General features: G+C 31.9%; 1 protein-coding gene across 3 annotated transcripts in view; it reads left to right on the top strand.

Moving 5' to 3' along the window:
* LOC126917799 (forkhead box protein O) overlaps positions 1–19268 on the top strand; it is a 339440-nt gene that overhangs the window by 241068 nt on the left and 79104 nt on the right. Inside the window, exon 8 of one of the 3 annotated variants that reach the window (XR_007711066.1) lies at positions 7670–10368. The exons of the other annotated variants lie outside the window; for them this stretch is intronic. The gene's annotated coding sequence lies outside the window, so the exon portion shown is untranslated. Of the gene's footprint in view, positions 1–7669; positions 10369–19268 lie in introns of those variants that run through there. 3 annotated transcript variants of the gene reach the window in all.

Below are 19268 nucleotides of genomic sequence, written 5' to 3'. Positions count from 1 at the left end.
TCGCTAAAAGTTTCGTTTCAGTGATGAAAAGTCGTAGGCAGTTCTGAGTGTTCAGCTTTTTTAGGAATTCATTGAAACTTGGCCACAAGTGCTATTTGACTCAACGATATTAATGCATATTGCATTAATGTATTAGGCGTTCTTAAAATAACGCATTAACTTATGGTTTTAATTTAAAAGTTTAGCAATTTCTAGGCGCAGTTCGTGCTTTCATAATGCAATGCAATTTCTTCGGTTATAGCAATAGATGCGAATTCATATTTGTTTAATGCATACATTATTTTAATGGTCGAATTTACAATGTCTTTAGGAAAGGACAGTGAATCCTTGAACGTTAATTTGCAATTCTAAAAATTAACTAATAAAATTAACATTATATCTTTTAATATATAATTTCCAGTACTAGAAAATAAAATAGAAACACGTTGCAAAATAAGAAAATAAAGTAAGAAGTTAGAAATATAACATTTATATTATGTATATTAATACTAAAAAGGTAGATGCGAATGTCAAATTATTATTAAATAATATTATATTAGTAAATGCATTATAATACACATAGAATACACATGGAATTCACAACATAACTTATGTATATGATCAGATTAATTCATTCGATATTTTTGTAAAACAGAGAAATATATTTCAAATGTTAATTCTGGTTAAAAATAAATCCCTTTTTTTATTTTATAACCCAGCTAAGGAAAGTTATTAACATTAATATTACATTAACAAAGGTTATTAACACTACAGTTTAAAACACATTTATACGTCTATTTCTATTCACAATCATAATTCACTTCACAATCATATTCACATTTACAATTCACTTCTGTTGTCATTGTACAATACATCAAAAAACATATTTGCAAATTCTAGACCAACGAAGATATCTAAAATCCATCTTAGAAATAAACATAGTTACATACAAAAGGGTCAAGTACTATATTATTGTTATACACAAACGGTTTCTTTCTGTGAAATATTATAATATTCAAAAATTAAACTTATAAGAATCCTTCTCATAAAAACATTCTCATTTGACTTATCAAAGTCTAACTTAAGTTGGCAATTTCTAGTAGTCCACATAAATCACAGACACCAGCTTGCAAAAGTTTCTGAACATTTACCATAAAAAGCCTTTATCTCCATATTGGAGATGTTATATAAGACGTTTTAAAATTTCAATAGCGCTATAATGTAATACGACTGTCATGATGACATTGTCGGGTTAAATCAAACTGTCATAAAAACAAACCTGAAATTACAAGATATTTAATGCAAACATATATAGTCAATCCTTCTATAACACGGTTAATTCGTTCCGTGTTGTGTCAAAACCGTGTTATAAAAATATCAAGTTATAGGACGACTGTGTTGAGGAGTGTAAATAATAAGTGCAAATGTGGTTTCACTTGGAATTATGAATAATAATATTGGAAATTATTAATGTAATAAATAGTTGCCTGTTTAAATACTTTTGTGACCTCTGCGAAATGTATACCTGCACTAGGTATCTTGAAATTCTTGTATATTTTCTCAAATTTATTTCAAACTTTATCAATCTAATCACGATACCCCGCAGCCGTGCTAATAAAAATTAAAAATGTTTCATATAATATAGTATCTTCGTAAAAGGTGCATATAAATGTTCGAGCTTATTTTCACACGCTTGTATACATTTCGTTGTATTCTTCTAAGTAATTGTGATTCGTCAAATGAAAGTTACACTGCCTAAAGAAGAAAAAATGAAACAAAGAAGAAAAAAGGGAAATAGCAAGTTGAGTAGCCGAAACTGCGTTATCATGCCGATTGTAACACATGTTTTATCATTGCCGTGTTCTGTCTGGAAAAATATGGTGATACATAGACGCATGCGGAATCGCGTTCATTTTTCTGAACTCTACGGCAGATTCGGCAAACCAGAAGAGGCTACTTTGTTGCCTCTACGAACGTGGATAGTATTTACACGGATGAATATCGGACCGGATAGATATTAGCTTTCAGCAAAATATTTTTCAGCAGTGGACGTGGCGAAAAAACACACTACCCCCCCTCTGTTACGCCCTGGCATATTAGCGCCTCCGGCATTCCTACAGTTTGTTCGGTGTATGAAACGCGAATGCCGTTTTCCGTTAGTTCCGGATCGATGTTCTTTTTGCATTGTTCGTTTTTGTTTTCCTGCGTTTGACTCAACTTCATAACTATTCGCAGCTTAGCTTGTCGTACCGACAAATTTATCCTCTCTCTGGTTACAGATTAAATTCGCGGGGCTTGCCTGACCCAATGGATCCCGTAATCTTTTCTTTTCTTCGGCAATCACAGGCAAATTAACTCTTAGAGTACAAACTGCGAAGTACACTGACAAAGCAGAACGGAAAGACCTTGTTGGCAAAAGGGCACAGTTTCATTTCTTGCGACCCTTGTTGATATCATACAAATTTTTCATACAGCACCATTTCATTTATCGCTTCGCGTGTAGGATAAAATTTGAAATTAGGAAAATCAGTGTCTATACGACCGTTCTGATTATTTTCTGATACATGCTGGCGATTGTATTAAGAACATTTTAGACGGCGAGGAGTGAAATTATTTTGCTGGGTGAAATTGGGGAATGATTTAAATGATTTTTCATGTTTCAATTTTCTCAAAAATTAACGCGAAATGTTTTAAGCTGTAGGATATATGATCGTTTGATTGTCTCATTGGGCAGTGTCTGGGTTTGAGTCTGTTGCTAGCAATATTAAATTACTGTGTAATGGACAGGTCATTTGGGTATTATGCTTTCCGCACTCTAAATTTAATGTGTACAGTTTACTAAATAGGCTATTTAGATGATTTTCCAGTCAAGCTTTAAATTTGTTTACAAAGCATTCTATTTCTTTTTTGACTGTTTTAGTACCTAGGTCTTTTCCGAGGTCATCGTTACGAACATACCACGACGCATTCATAGATGTACAAAGTATTATCGACTGCAGTGATTCTACTTTTTTAATGTGGCTATTAACTGTTGTTCGAAGTCCTCGATGGGTTTTATGACAACTCTGATATTAATAGTTTGTTTTTAGAATTTAGCTGCGAGTGTCTTTTTGTAAGCCAATACACGTGTTCTCTTGTTGTTTTCATTTGCTCTATCTTCTTTTGTATGTACTGTTTACATGTCAGTCTCTTGTCTAGGTATGTATATTCCGAGATATTTTACTACTTTCGATTATGGTATATTCTTATCGTTTAGCGTAACCGGAGGGTATCTGCTTTTTCAATATGAATGTGATATGGTTAGATTTTTCCTTCTTAACTTTTATCTTCCATTTTTTTTAATATTCTTGTATCTTATCCAGTGTGTCTTGAAGTATTTTTGATGCTGTTGTTGCGCTTTCGCAGAGTACTAAGATGGACGTGTCGTCAGCAAATATTGAGAGACTAATTTCATGGGTAGTAGACATATCTGTATATATATGGTACATAGAGAATTGGTCTTAGCATTCTGCCTTGGAGAATCCTTGCTACTACTTCCGTCTTGGATTTGTGCTATGAAGGTTCTATTGATTAAGTACGATTTGAGTAGGCGGTAGTAGGGCAGTGGGAAGTTCGTTGCTATTTTGTATGGTAAATCTTGATGTCAGATCGTATAAAAGGTTTCTCAATGTCAAGGAATACTACTATACAGTACATTTTATTCTCCACACCTGCCAAGATATTATTAACTCTGAGCACTTGTTGAGTTGTAGCATGAGTAATAAATTTCTTTTCTGTTACAATTGTTTTCAATCTTTTGTGGATGATTTTTTCTAGAATTTTAGATATGATTGATAACAGTCAAATTGGTGTAGGAGTGAATGTGTCTTTTTCACATTGTAGTCTTTTTTAGGCTTTTGTAGCATTAAAGATGAAAATATTATGCACATTATACTATAAGGAAACAACAGTCTTTATTCAATTTAGCAATAATAATAAGATTCCTTTTTATCTATTGTACAAAAACACTGCTTTTCTCGTATTCTCAATCTTTAGTTTTGCACAATTATATCTAAACTAAATCATTGTATTTATAGTGAATCCTAATTTCATATTTCAGGAATAAAGAAACTGGCATGCATATGTATTAGCATTAAATATTATCGAGCGTTCTTGTTATTAAAGGAGTTCGCTATCCTCAGCTTATTAATTATTTAGCTATTAAGATATATAAAAAAATACTACACTAATTTTTTTCTAAATTTACGTTTGCAATAAATATTTTATGATTCCCATATACATTCCCAGATTGGTTTCAAATTTTAGACCACAATCGTGGTCGTCGTGTCTCATTGTAGTGAAATTTCAAAGTGTTATATTTAACACGTACAATATGACCACAAAAATGTTCTATCATCAAATATTTTGATGAATCAGTGTATATGTATTATTTCTAGTCGGTCCATGCTTCAAAGCAAATTTCATTCCTTACAATATTATCGGTGCACTAGTACTTACAAACGTGAATTGAAGCAGTATTGTTATGAATCGATAAAAATCGGTGATTCTTCACAGTGGATAGGTACAAGGGGAGGCGGGTCGAAGGTGTACAGACGTTCAAGTGGGGCAAAAGGGAACCACTTAGCCGAAACTGCAGGAGTCTGGAAGTCAGCAGCTATTCGGCAGACGTCACTGGCGCCAGCAGACTACCTTAAACCTCCCCTTTGTACCCCTACTCCTACGCCGACAATCTCATTCCCCAAAAGCGTCGCAAGAATTATAAAGTTGGTGGAGGAGAGCTCCGGGGGACTTCTTCCCTCACCACCTATCCTTGTTAGACAACCTCCTTCCTCTTCGTCTCTCTCCCCCGCGTCCTTTACCTACGCGCCACTTCGACCTAGCGACTCCATTTCTCTCCTGTTCTCTCTCCCTCTCTCTCTCTCTCCGCCCCCTCTCTCCCTCTCTCTCTGTTTTCCCGTTCTTTCCACCGTGTCTCCGTCTCGTCTCCGCTCTCGATGTTTCTCTTTTTTCGATATCTATCTTTGTCTTTACATATCTCATTCCAACTGGCTCCACACTCCTACTCTGTCCTTTCGTCTTGCTCTTTTTCACCGAGCATGCTCTTTTTGCTCCCACTTCGAACTTTGCAACGCGAGGAAAATTGGTCGACGCTTCGTTTCGGATTGTCGGTCGCGAGTCACGTCAGGATCCGAAATCTGTTAACCGTTAACGCGAGGCCGCAGGAAGTCAGTCGTTCAATTAGACTCATGTACCGCGTGATTTCGAAATAACGCTACATCGTTCGATCGTTCACCGAAACTTTCAGCTTCTTCTAATGATCAATCACTCTGTGCAATTTTCTCTGCAGCCTCTCGATCGCTAAAAACCGATCGTTCTTTCCTTGTTCCAAGCTGTTGAACAACGATTACCTGCTGCTCTTCGGATTCATGTCGATGAATCCTCATCTGACACTTTCTTTACACGCTTTTTCGTTTTGTGATGTTTTTAGTTCATCAAAAAATTCCAGTCTAAATTTTGGTTAATTATATATGTCCTGTTCGATCTTGGAATTAATTGAATTCTCATTCGGACCCCATGTTACGAGATCTTCCAGTTACGAGATCTATCGTTGCAACATTGACCTTTCATTCATGATTCTTCTTTTCTTTTTCTTTTCCTTCTCATTCATATTGAACATAAGATATTGAACATATTCATAAGAACACTCATTAACAGTAACGAAAATTTCTTCTTCAACATAATGATGTTTCAAATGTAAAAGAAGATATAAAGGCATAACGATAAAACAAAAAACAATATATTTTTGAATAGGCATTTCACATTATATTCATTTACACAGTTACTATACTATCAAAAGCGTGATTTATTGTACGTGATTTGTGGAGCAAAATTTGTCTATTATTTCTAATAATCAAATGAGGATTTGTATGAAACCGCTAAATGCCTTTACGATACAAAGAACATCTGGTGCATCTAATTTTGAACATTCGACAAAGGTTTTTAAGTTCATTTAAATGTAATCAATTGATTCTACATTTTCTTAGTTTCCAGCATACTGATTTCTTCCTTTATATAATCTGTACTTTTCTATTGCCTCGTTATATAAGCAGAGTATTCTGTTATTAACCTTAATCTTTCTGGTAGATGATCTAACTATATACTATAAAATTTCTGTGGAATGAAAGCATCGAGAAATATATATAATTACATATTTTAGTTCAAACCATACTAAGCAATTTTTCATAATATAAATGAAACTTTTTTATTAATTTTAATTTTTTAGTTCATCATACGTGTTGAATTTTAAGTAAATATTGTTAATTATTTCAGCCTTTAAAAATTGATTGATATTTAATCTTTACATTGCTGCGATATTTCAATAAGAAATAGTTAACTGACTATATAATAAATGCTGTTATTATTAAAAAGAACAATAACTCGATTTTTTCGAATAGTTACATGTTTCTCGGTGTAGTTTTATCATTTACATTTCATCATTTCTGGCATTTTTCAATGAAATTTTGAATTTCTTATATAAGACGGAGGAATCAAGAAATACACGTATGTTAACATAGTTATTTTACTTCAAGAATTTTGAACAACTTTTTGATAATATAATTTAATGTACAATAATTTAAGACAAAACTTACAGCTTCCTCTAAATAGTAATTTTATCATTTACAATTCATATTATTATCGTCATATTCCAAAACAACATTTAAATGCCATACCGGAATTACTCTTCCCTAAAAAGTATTTACCTCCTCCAATAAAGTATCTTCCTGGTTGCAATTACATCTTCGCAATTATCTATTTATCGTACGCGTTCTACGCCGTATAAAAACATAGTTTCCCGTTGAAGGAATCTTCGATCGGCTTCGATAAAAAACCCCTCAGTTGATATACCCCTTAAAGAATGCATGACAAGTGAACCACAACTTAACCCTATTGCATCCTTTAGGTAGAACATTTCTTAAATGCATGATTTCTCATCTCAATTGTATTCTAAAGTTCTCTTAATGTATTACATACTAAACACATTCATGATTTATCTGAACCATAGTTTATCACATAATTCATAATACTGATTATTGAGTAATATAAGTAAAGACTATTTACAATGAACTCGCTAAGTCTGAATTATAAACGATATGTAATAATGATTTTATGTCATAATCTTGTTAATGAAATATATACATTGATAATTTTCTGCTATTCAAATAAGTAATTCTGAGACAACAGATACCAAATTAATCCTTACAGGCTATCAACAGAGGAAATCATGTTAATTATATCAGGAGAAAAATTCCATTCTACTAATTTCTTTTTATTTTAGAAAGTAGTAAAGTCAAATAAATGTAATTTTTATTATCATTATATTTAATATTAGGCTAAAAGCAAAAAGATTAGCAACATTGCAATGGTATTATTACAGGACAATGATATTAAGGTAAAATTCGCATAACATAAAATTTCACCTGTGATAAAAATTAAGTTAGTATGCAGTGCATTAAAACATTGAATGTCTTTTTCCCAGTTAAAACTAAAGTGATTTGGAATTTGTCATATTCGATGACTGAAAAATGGTTAACCCCTTATTTTGGAATAACAGTTATGAGAACACGATGTCCTCAACGCCACGTAAGTCTTCTAAATCCTTTGCATTGAGAAATTTTCTTTTTTTTTTCAGAAATATTCTCACCTGATAAATTCCACAATAAATTACACGTCAAATGTGAAAATTATATGATAACAACAAGTCAAGCAGTCAACCAACAGCTATCGTAATCTTTTTAATTAGTTTATATCACATTTCACTGTACAAGTTATCAATTTTTTTAGTTAAAGTCAAAAAGGACGAATTCGTCCCGTAACTACTCTTTCGCATCATCATCAAAATACTAAAAATGTAAACGTGCATTTGCATTTAGTACATATATCTATATATATGAGCCTCTAAAAAACCAATATAAGCATCACTTACTTTCATAAGTTCATTTATTTCAAGATGATATAAATGATAGCAAATTCTAAGATAAATTTTAAAAAATAGTATTTGCAACGTCATTATCTTTTTCTGTTTTTTAATTTATACAATTAGTTAGTATGCTTTCTGAACAAATAATGTAATGATATATAACATAATATATAAAATAGTGTAATAATAATATAATAAACGGAAATTGTTTCGTTCTTATATAATTCGGTTCTCAAACATTGAGCTGATGGCAGGAGGTATTAAGTGGAATGGATTAAAGGGTTGCAACCCATGAGGCAATGGCGATCCTGAAGAACCGGTGAATGTAACAGCAAGAGGACGATAACTCAAGCAAACCGGTAGTAACGATAGAACTACATTACAGCCCTAGGGAGAAAAAACTTTTGATTTACTTCTGCGCAACGTTTGGTCATGTGCCCGTGTCCCATATATACGGTAAAGGACTGTTAACCCACTTCTGGACGAGCTACAACGCGATACAGTCTGTATCGATCAGTCGATCACGTTCCTCTTTTCGCGTCTAGATAACCGACCAGTACCTCTTTCGTCGCTAGAAATGTCCGCCAAGGTAGGCTCCCTCTCAATACTCGTTTCTCCGCACCTTCTAACACTGCCTTCTGTACCTGTTCCCCTATGTCCCCTGTGGGAGTGGTACTCGAACCAGGCGACCTCGACGATTCCTCCGTAATACCAATAAGGAATGCCGGTAAGCACGCATTCTTGCAGACAGAAAATGTCGTGATCCGCCTGACTTGGTGGAAAAAAGCCTCGATTAAATCGAGACGGAAGAGAGGCGCAGGGATTGTACAAATGACCGAGTATGTGCGTTTATGTAACCCGTACGTTTCCGCGATTGGGGAAGAGGGGAACACGCAACAATCGCATTTCTTTTATAGGATGTTCACTGATTGAGAACGGGAAAATAGAAGTCTTGTTTACTTGTTTTTATTAATTTCCTTTTTTTTTTACAACGTCTGTCTTTGCAATCTGGGTCGCAGGTAACGTAATTATTTCGGCCGGATTCATGAACAATGCGATCCATTTATTACTCCCTTTTTTAATCTTTTACCGTGTTGCCTTTCCTACTTCCTTTTTTCTTTTTCCTTTTTGGATAGTTGGTATGACAGTACTAGGTAGGTATTCTTATAAGTTTTGGAGAAGGAATACAGAATGTAATAATCACTGTGATAATTTCGTAAATAATACTAATATTTTGTTGCGTTAACTGATAACATTTCTGAAAAGATGATCTTCTTCTCCCTTTTACTTTTTTCTGTGATATTCGTAATTATTCGGATAGTTTAGAAGGAAATTTAAGAAAAATTTAAGTACAATGTATTTTAATAACAATCATACACTTTTATGTCTTTTTTCAAATTCTTGAAATTTTCTGAAAGTGAATTTCGTCAAGCAGTTTTCGAAGATCTTTGAAGCTTCAAATTGTTTCATATTAAAAAGTTCTAGAATGATCAGAATAAATGATAGCGAGTTGCACAATACATGATAATAAAAGTTAAAGAAGAACAGCTTTTGCAAGCTTTTTGTCGATACATTAAATCTAGTATAATCACGTTGTTTATTATTTCGTGTGCTTTTGTTTAGTTTCTATACTTACTGTATAACTAGGTGTTGATACCGATTGCACATAAGTACAATTTCCATTCCTCTCGAGAAACTTGTAATAATTTTCATTCAATCTCAAGAAATACACAACGAAATACTTTTATCAGTCATTAAAAACATTATAAACTATCTGAACAATTTAATACTTACACAATTAGAATAAATTGGATGCTTTTCACTGTTTACATTTCCAAATGTAATTTGGAAATTATTAATAAAGATTGCGTATTTGTATATATTTGAATTTTAGTATATAAAATATTCAAAATATAATAGCGCTTCTTATAGTACCTAATATGTAACACAATTTTCCATCTACTGTAGGTCTCTTTTTTTAATTATATTCATAGAAATATGAATTTGCATAAATATTTGCGTTCTATCTATTATCAATTTGTAATTTTCGTCACGTTATATGTGTCTCATATTGTCTCAATATAATATATTGTAAGAAAAACTTATTATCGTTTCATAATAAATGTAATGAGTAGAAGTAAACCTCATTTCTTTCTAAACATAGTAATCACAATCATCTAAAAAAATATTGTGTATACTGGTGCGTTCAGTATATCGCATATAACTTTTTAAAGAACTGTAATCCAAAAATTTCAAACTATCAATAATGTGCTTTTTGTCTATACAAATACTATAATCTATTGTAATTATGTGCTGTTTATCTATACAAATATTGTCGAAACTTCTACAGTTAAAGCAAACCTCGCTTGATGTTTCAAATACTGAATAAAGGAAAAGTAAGTGTCCTAATACATATATTTACATAGTACAAATATTTTTGTATTTTATTCGCGGTAAATATTCGAGAAAAGGCAATGGTAAAGAGAGTAAAAAGAACATGAGAAAAGAGAAATAAAAAGGAAAATGGAAGATGTGAACGTAGTAGTATGAATAGTGATAAAAATTGGTGGATAAATAATAAAGGGGAAAGGAGAAACAAATATGAGTTAAGAAAGAAATAAAAGGTGAAAAAAGAATTGAAAGGAGAAATTGAGGCGATGAATATATTGACAAATGCATATTGTGTAGAACAGTCACTGATTGTAAAGAAAAAGGATGTATGTACGTGTATTAAAATAAGAGACAGACTAAAAAGGAAGAAAGGGGATGAAATATGATATATATATAAAAAAAGAAACAACCAGGAAGAGCATGGTATGGAAAAAATGGTAGAAAAACAGTACAAGGATAAGTAAAAAAAAATTCGTCGAGATAAAACTCAGCATGTAAAGAAACATTTTGTTTTTTTTTATTTTATTAAGGTTTTGGTAAGAACATGGTAATTCTTTTTGATCAAATTCCTTGCTTTAGAGGACGATCGTTTTCATTGATTTCCTTATTAAGACAAACTCAATGGTGATTGTAAATATAAATACACGATGCTGATGTTATAATTATAGAAAAACCTGTAGTACAAAATAACCATTATGTTAGAAAAAGATATGGAGGATTCAGGATGATATGAATTAGTTCGTTATAATATCGTGGATATGATTTCTTGAAAGTAAATTATAGAATTTCGTTATTCGATTAGTCGATCTAATTTGATGTATAATATAACTTTCTTATATCCTATTTGTGTGAACTACTACATTCAATTAAAATTATTAAATGTTTTAATAATTAGTACTCTTCATACTATTTATTATCTTTGTAATACCAGATACAACATTTAAATTGAAGTTTGAAAAACATTATATATTTAATGTACATAGATTGATGGTGATATTCAACTTCCACTAACATTGTACACGTGAAGATACCTGCAGGGATCTGTTTTCATTCTGTAACACGATTTCAACTTGTATCCCTTTGTATTTTATAAATTGAAACTTTCTAATTTTTTTGCAAACTAAAAGGAATAAAATTATAAAATGTATCTGTTTCTGTAATAACGATCGAGAGCTAATGTTTATATTTTGTACATGAAATTGAAAGTTTTCCAAGTGTTTGTATAATATCAGGATATTTTACTTTGTGTGTGGCTATTAATTTTATATAATTTGAATCACATATCATTGAACCATATAATAGTAAAAGACATTCTCAAATAGTATATCATGTTGTCAAGAGAAAATAGAAAATTGAGTACAATTATTTATAAAAAAATTCCATCAAGTTTATATTACATATAAAAAATAAATTAGAATAATAAATAACTTATGGAAATCCATTACACGATTCAGAAGCGCAAAAGTACTTTCCATGATTTAAAATAAAATTGTTTGTTATAGTTATCTCGCACAATTATCTATCTCGTAGAACTTTAAAAAATTGTAGGATCTAAATGATATAAGAAATAGCAATGAAAAGAATATTAGAGAAATCCTTGCAATTTTCTTTCATAATCAAGATATTAAAAAAAGAAATTCAACAATATAAATTGTCTAAAAAAAAAAAGAAAGTTACAAAATAGAATATTGCTAATACAAATGTTTACTATCACTAATAGACAATATTTATCCTCAATCCTCTCAGATCTAAATCTTTTTTAGACTATAAGGAAAACTGCTTTTAAAGTTTTAAATAAAGTTTCTTTTTTGCCCAAAAATTAAAGGCTATCGCCTCGAGACTAAAGGTGAGATCTTCTATGTGTGTCCAATGCGCCTGTCGCGCAGCCTTATTTATACCCGAATTACCCGACATGCGGCCAAAAGAAAAGCATGATTCTCCATTGTGATGGTACAAAGTACAAATGCGGAGTAAGACTGCGTTTGACGTAGATTCACGCGTCGGACACACATAGGAAATCAAGCCTTTAACGATTCGTCTGCGTAAAGTATCTCAAGTATCGTCGCGACGTCTCCAGCACGGAGGGAAATAATGGAGAATCGGAGGGCGACGACGCTCGTTCTTGCGAGGGGCAACCGGGCTTGTGGAGTTGTTTAATCGAGCGTGCGTTTTCAATGAATTATTCAAGATTGAGTGTCTAATAGTTGTCACGGCAGGCCGTGTTTAAGGAGGCGTTTATTCTCATTATCCAATCCGCGTTCACGCCTTTTCGTTTACGTCTAAACCTACACGTGTTCACGTGTCCTATGTTTTTCTTCTTCTCTCTCCCTTCCTTTCTTTCTATCAGCGTCACCCTTCCTTTAATTCATGCGACTTCTATCATGCGACTAATACAATGTTGTCCTTCGGCTCGATATGGTTCTATTCACGGAGGGGACCATGATACTCGTTGAACGACTCAAAGTTTTATCATTAATGCGTGTATACGACTGAATTACCAATATAATCGATCTTCCTCACAGGAAATTGAAGTTTCATTCGGATTTGTGAAAGGTTTTGGTATTTTTTAGTAGTCCTTTAATATTGTAGCGCCTTATGTCTACTCGTATTTTGTACTGGATTTATCTTATATAATTTCCTATATCGCACACTGCGAAAAAAGTTTTGGTAATAAATACGTGTGATACATCATTTTCTTTCTTATCTTATATAAGTATCTTGATGATTTATTATCAGAATTGTCTTCTATAAAATACGTACATATGGGCAGTAAAATTGATCAATTTCGTATAGTTGAATCATGTATCTATGTCATTACTATGTCTCTGATATTAAATTATTAAATATTACTATCAACAAAATAAGTTTTTGTTCAAAATTAAAACAAAACTTAACATGTTATATGTTACAACCTAATGGTATTATGATAGTTCCCTCAATAATATTACAATAGATTAATTTAATATTATCTGTTTTCGAATGTTCTTGGAAAAAGCGTCAAAATTTGACTAAAAATCTACGAGCATACACTTGTCCATGTTTCTACAATTTAGGATATTTGAGTACGTCTCACCCAAATCCTTAAATGATCATTACTCAAATGTAATATTATAAAAAACGATCTATATGATGACTTATTGTTGAATGAAAATTAACGGGTTCTATAAAAATATTTATCACGAAGCCCACAACTTTGTGAGTTAAATAAATATAATTTTTCAGTAATACATATAACAATTATATGTAACGTAATGAATATATTGTTTAAATATTTCGTCGATTCTCATCAGTCTCTATATCTGTATAAAATGTTACTATGTGTGTTATAAGACTTTCCAGTACTACTTTACTTTGACCATATTTCCCCCATTAAGATCGACAATAATTCCAGTAGCACCGATTCGATTCATATAAAATCACGAATAATCGACTAACAAGTAATCTCGATGTCGCGTTGTCGAGCGAAAGGAGGCCATTAAACTTTCATTAGTCACGTTGTTTACGATCAGTACTATTTAGCGGATCGCGGAGTAACATTAATCGGCTAGCGCCTAACTATATTTATACTGGCGTTTGCTATACTTAGGCAGTCAGAATTTGTATTGTACGCATTGGTATACATGCGCTACAGACGTCGACTGAGTTACATGAATAGTGTATTGCGAAAAGCACGGTTATAATTGAAATAATCAGCAGCGAATAATATTATTAGCCGCGGTTGGAGACCGCTATACTCTGATACACGATCGCCTCTTTAAAATATTGCCGCTGGAACGACCCCGCTAAACTTATTACCCCGAAACAAGCGGCAATTTTAACCGCGATTCCAGTAGAAATTGCACCCCCATATTGCGTCGATTGTTATTATTGAAAGAAACGCCAGCTATGCTTTATATTATATTACTCTTGTAATTAGATTGCTGTATGCGAATGTATTCTTCGAAATGAAACGGTGGTTATTAGTCGCATATTGATCACTAGGTAAGAAATTATCCTTCTTCCTACAGTGTTGAGACCTTTCAATAACGTATGAGTTTCGAAATTCATTTGCATGTCCGTAAAATGAGATATATAGTACGTACAGTATAGACGTAGAATACGTAGATAACAGCAATAACAGGACGCGAATCGTTTTATAATACAAACACGAGCAAAAACAGAAGTTTCATACCTTGAAACTTATAGTTAATACACAGGTACCTGACGGGTTTTCAAACTTAATTTTTTTCGAAAACAAAGCCTTAATTAAAAAATGTTCGATTTTCGATCTTTTTCGATTTATGTTTACATGTAGAATCACCATTTGGCCGATTATACCATGATTTTGGAGACATCGTATATAACGCAATAGATTTCTCACTATTATTGGACACAATGTCCAGCAATTAGTGTAACAATATGCGTATGAATGATGTATATGGCTGACAGATAAATATATGTAGGTGTATGTATATTAAGCTCAAAAATGCTAAATGATGGAAGAAAACAACAAGTTCTTTTTAAAGAGGGATATATGTGTATTGACTTGGGTCAGTTGAAAACACAGTCGCAAACACTACCTAATAATACCAAAGGTCTATTATATATTGAGACCTTCGTACATGTATCTTCGGAACGCATGATTTCCCGAAACTAAAATTTTATATTTTATATCTATTATCCCATTCAATGATATGCACCAAATTTCGTCGTGATCAGCCACCAGGGTCATTAATATGGAATAATAACCATATTTGTTAGGTTTTATACAAACTTGTTATTAAATCTTTGGGTACTGATTGGTAAATCACATAGAACAGTAAATAATATTGTTAATAAACGTATTTAATAATGTGTATACATTAAGTGACAGTATGTATATACATTTCAAAGTTCAATAAAATAAAAAAGTTAATAATGTAATAGTATGCCATTCCGTAATTATACAGTAATTTAGTATTATTTAATGACACGTGGTAATCAAATGATGAAGAAAATCCTGCGAGTTCAAATACTTTGACTTATACTTATTACCACATCACATTGTTATTGGCGGGATTATCCCAGCTCTTATAACTTTATCTACCAAAATGTACTTTTTTTATATAATTAAGTAAATATCTTCATTTAAAGAAGATTCTTTTGGGTTCTTAATAGTAACATAGTAGAATAATTATTTGAAGAAAGAATATTATATATAAACTTTTGTTAAATTAAGCTTTCTTAACGTGCTCTATAAAACCTTTTTACCAAGACATTCCAAATATTAAAACATTATAAGGATAACGTCTTGATAGTATAACTGAAATACAAGCTTGCGCTCTGGTCTGATTTCATGATAATTTTAATGTAGTTTCTCTTGATTAGTTTCTATATTATAATAAAATTTAAAAAATTATAATACTACAACAGAACATTATTCAATGTCATTAAACGTCATTAAACTTAAATGTATTCCATATATGTATATTTTTGAAAGCTTCTTTCATTTACCTGTTATCATACCGCGGTATTCTGCTAATATTATATCATTAAGGGGATGACAAATAATATATTTACAGTTACTATTTCATACTTTTCAAATCAGAACAAGAAACTGTAATTAATTATAATCATTTTCATCATGAAACAAATTCTTTTGAAATGATATAATTATAGAGAATTTTATCCTATATTCCAGATTAGAGAAATTCTAATAATATCTAATTCCACAGTATTTTCAGTTTTCATTATCGTCATTATTAACGTACATACGTACGCGGAGTTGATGCGACGTGACGTTAAAACCTACTTAAAAAAACTACAATTTTCCTTCTTAAACAGCAAACAAAATTTTAACTATGTAGGGTTAAGAACCTTGCAATAAAATCAATTTTTCTTGCCGAAAATTAACCGAGTTCCTCATCAGACTGCCGACTGAAATATATAAATAGCGTTCAAAATACAGAGGAGCAGTTTCCGGAACAAGGAGGGAAAATGCGATATCCTTTCGTGGAAGGAACTGAGAACCAATTAATCCGTCCTTCGTGAAATCGACGGGACGGTTGCAATAAATTCGTGCCACGATCCCACGATTCGACCCCCGTCGAAGATAAAGTATGTCATCGTCGGCGATGCGAGTCGTACGCGCCGATAGTCGTCGGGAAAGTTCTCGTTTTCGTGCGGATACGACCGGTCACCGAATATATAGGAGTGACGTGGCGCCGAGATGCGTGTAAGAAGGGTGATACGAAATATCGTCGACCACGTTTCGTGCCTCTTGCCATGCTACCCGATACACATTGGCCTACTTTTTGAATCGAGGGAACCAAGACCGAGAACACATTCAGGGAACAGAAACGCATGCAAAAGTGAACTTCCACAGATGTTCGCCACGGTATTTAAATGCCTCGTCAAATCAGATTGGACGTTATTGAGACGATTGATCGACGAATCGAACTAATCGTGATTGTTTCTTGCAGATGATATTGAAATGTTGTGAAATTATGGAATAAAGGAAATAGTAGTTCGAGTATTCAATGCCATTTCATGTCTTTTTGTAAAAGAACCTTAAGTTTTATACCTTGCTTTACTAGTGCACACAAAAGTGTTTGAACACTTAAAAAACGTTTATGTGTATGTTATATTAAACGTTTCAAGATTTCATTAGCACGGTAATGAGATAATGACTGTCATGTATATTGGTGAAATGTAAAACCAACTTAAAAACGTATATAGGAGATACAAGATATTTATTGCGAACATACTTAAAAAATAAAAAACTAGTGTAGGTGCAGCATGTATGTAAGATCGTAAATCTTGGGATAATTCAGGGATCGATTCTGTAGTCTGAAAATCGAGTTTTTTTATTATAAAGTAATTAGATAAAATACAAAAATAAACAACAATTAATATACGTCTATAACAATAAATAACAATAATTATATGAATGAGAAATAACAAGTTTTGTACAATGTTTACCTGAAAATCGAGAATCGATTTTCAACGTCCTGAGCTACCGATCTTTCTTCTTCAGTCTTTAAAATCTTAAATAACTATTCTGTAACCTTGTCTGTCTCTAATGTAACTCTCTGTCCGTTCGTTTGGGAAAATGCGTGCCTCTCAAAAATGGTTGTCCGTAAAACAAAAGAAGATCGCTCTGTCCGTGAAACAAAGCCTGTCGTGCTACCCGTAAAACAAAAAGAATCCCTATCCCACATGAACTCTAGGGAGTTTACATGTATATTCACTTTAAAGATATAAGTGCTAAATATGGTCTTACTGAATATGGGAAATTATTAATATAATAGTTATATAATTAACTGCTTAAATACTTATATAATCTCTGCGAAATGTATATATATGTATAAAATGTACATATTTTCTAAATATATTCGAATACTTCGTCAACTCTATTACAAATAATTTGTCACTTCCCCTTCATGTAACCATCAGAGTAGAAATTAAGTTTACCTACGTAAATATTATATAATTATGCCGAATATTTGTTTTAAGACCACACATATAGGTTCTTTTACTTCCGAAGACTATTTACATCCAAAACCAAAATTACAATTACTATTAGAATATTAATAAAACTACTAATAAAATGTAGTACCATAGCAATATCGAAATAGATATGTCGTACTGAAAATCTTCGTCACAATTACTTTCAAATTAAAGAAATCTTACCATCACAAAATTCAAACATTAATGTTTATTGATAACTGTTATTAACAAAATATAACAATGTAGTTCAAAATCTTGATTACAATTATTGGTTTTTCAACATTTACTAGTTGTCAGTGATTACTCACAAATAAGTCGTGTGCTAATGCCCCATAGATTTGTCCTACATTTGGACTTGTTGTTTGAGTAAAGAACTGTTTTGAATATCATTGATTGCTTGCAAACAACGATTCGTTATCTTATATTCAAATTATTACGCCTAATTCTGGCGTAGAAATATGATTTTTTACTTTGTAGGTATTATATATTTTTAGATTGTAGATGTACTTGAACGCCGAGGTCGAAAGGTGACAGAGGAAGAGATTTTCAGTCTGTGGGACTCGGTATTTTTGTGAGTCTCTGAAGTCTGATAGGCTACGATTATTGCATGTCGAATTCCGGAATCCTATTCCGGATTATGAACTTCTGATAAAATTGTCGATATTTTAGTTACATCCTTAAAACATTAGGGAACGTGAAAGTGAAAATTATACAAACATGGCATGTTAAATAAGATCGATATTAAATACATGTCGAAAATCCTTCTGAGATGTTCTATTATAATGTTCATCGTCGTTTTAAAAATAAAAGTTATTTTTATTACCCACTCTTAAGATCGCAAAATGTTCCTAAATTTAATGAAAACTGATTTGGTAAAATGAGTAACATCTTGTTGGGAAGCTCCTTGTCAACATGATAAGTGATGCTTTAGAATTAATTAAGTATATATAAACGTACCGAATAATCTTATATTAAATGTAACGAATAATTTGAAGCGTGTCTTTAACGATATAAATAAAGTTGCTAAATATTATGGTTATGAGGTAATTACGTAAGTTAATATCGTCTGCTCCCTCCCTATTACGTTTATACAAAATAAATAAATATAATGTACCAAGCTAAGGCGATAAAAAAATGATACAATCTTATTTTATAAGTTTAGTTATATAATAATTGTATAAGTTATTGATACATTTTAATGAAATAGATAAATATAAAATATCAAGCTGAGGTGGTACAAATGGTACAATCTCCTTTTTTCACGTAAAAACGTAGAATTTTGTTTACTAGTAAAGTACTCTGTTCAATAATAGTAATACGAGCATTGATGATGTATCCCGCGTCTACTCGAATTTAATGCTAAACTGAGCGAAGCTACAACACTGTATAATTAAAAAGAGGAAATACGAAACAGTTGTACTTTTAAATTTGACCCTCTAAATGTGAAACTTTA

The sequence above is a fragment of the Bombus affinis genome, chromosome 1 (genome assembly GCF_024516045.1).
Source record: "Bombus affinis isolate iyBomAffi1 chromosome 1, iyBomAffi1.2, whole genome shotgun sequence".
Lineage (NCBI taxonomy): Eukaryota > Metazoa > Arthropoda > Insecta > Hymenoptera > Apidae > Bombus > Bombus affinis.
The sequence above is the reverse complement of the archived record's forward strand: the minus strand, read 5'-3'. Positions and strand labels throughout refer to the sequence as shown.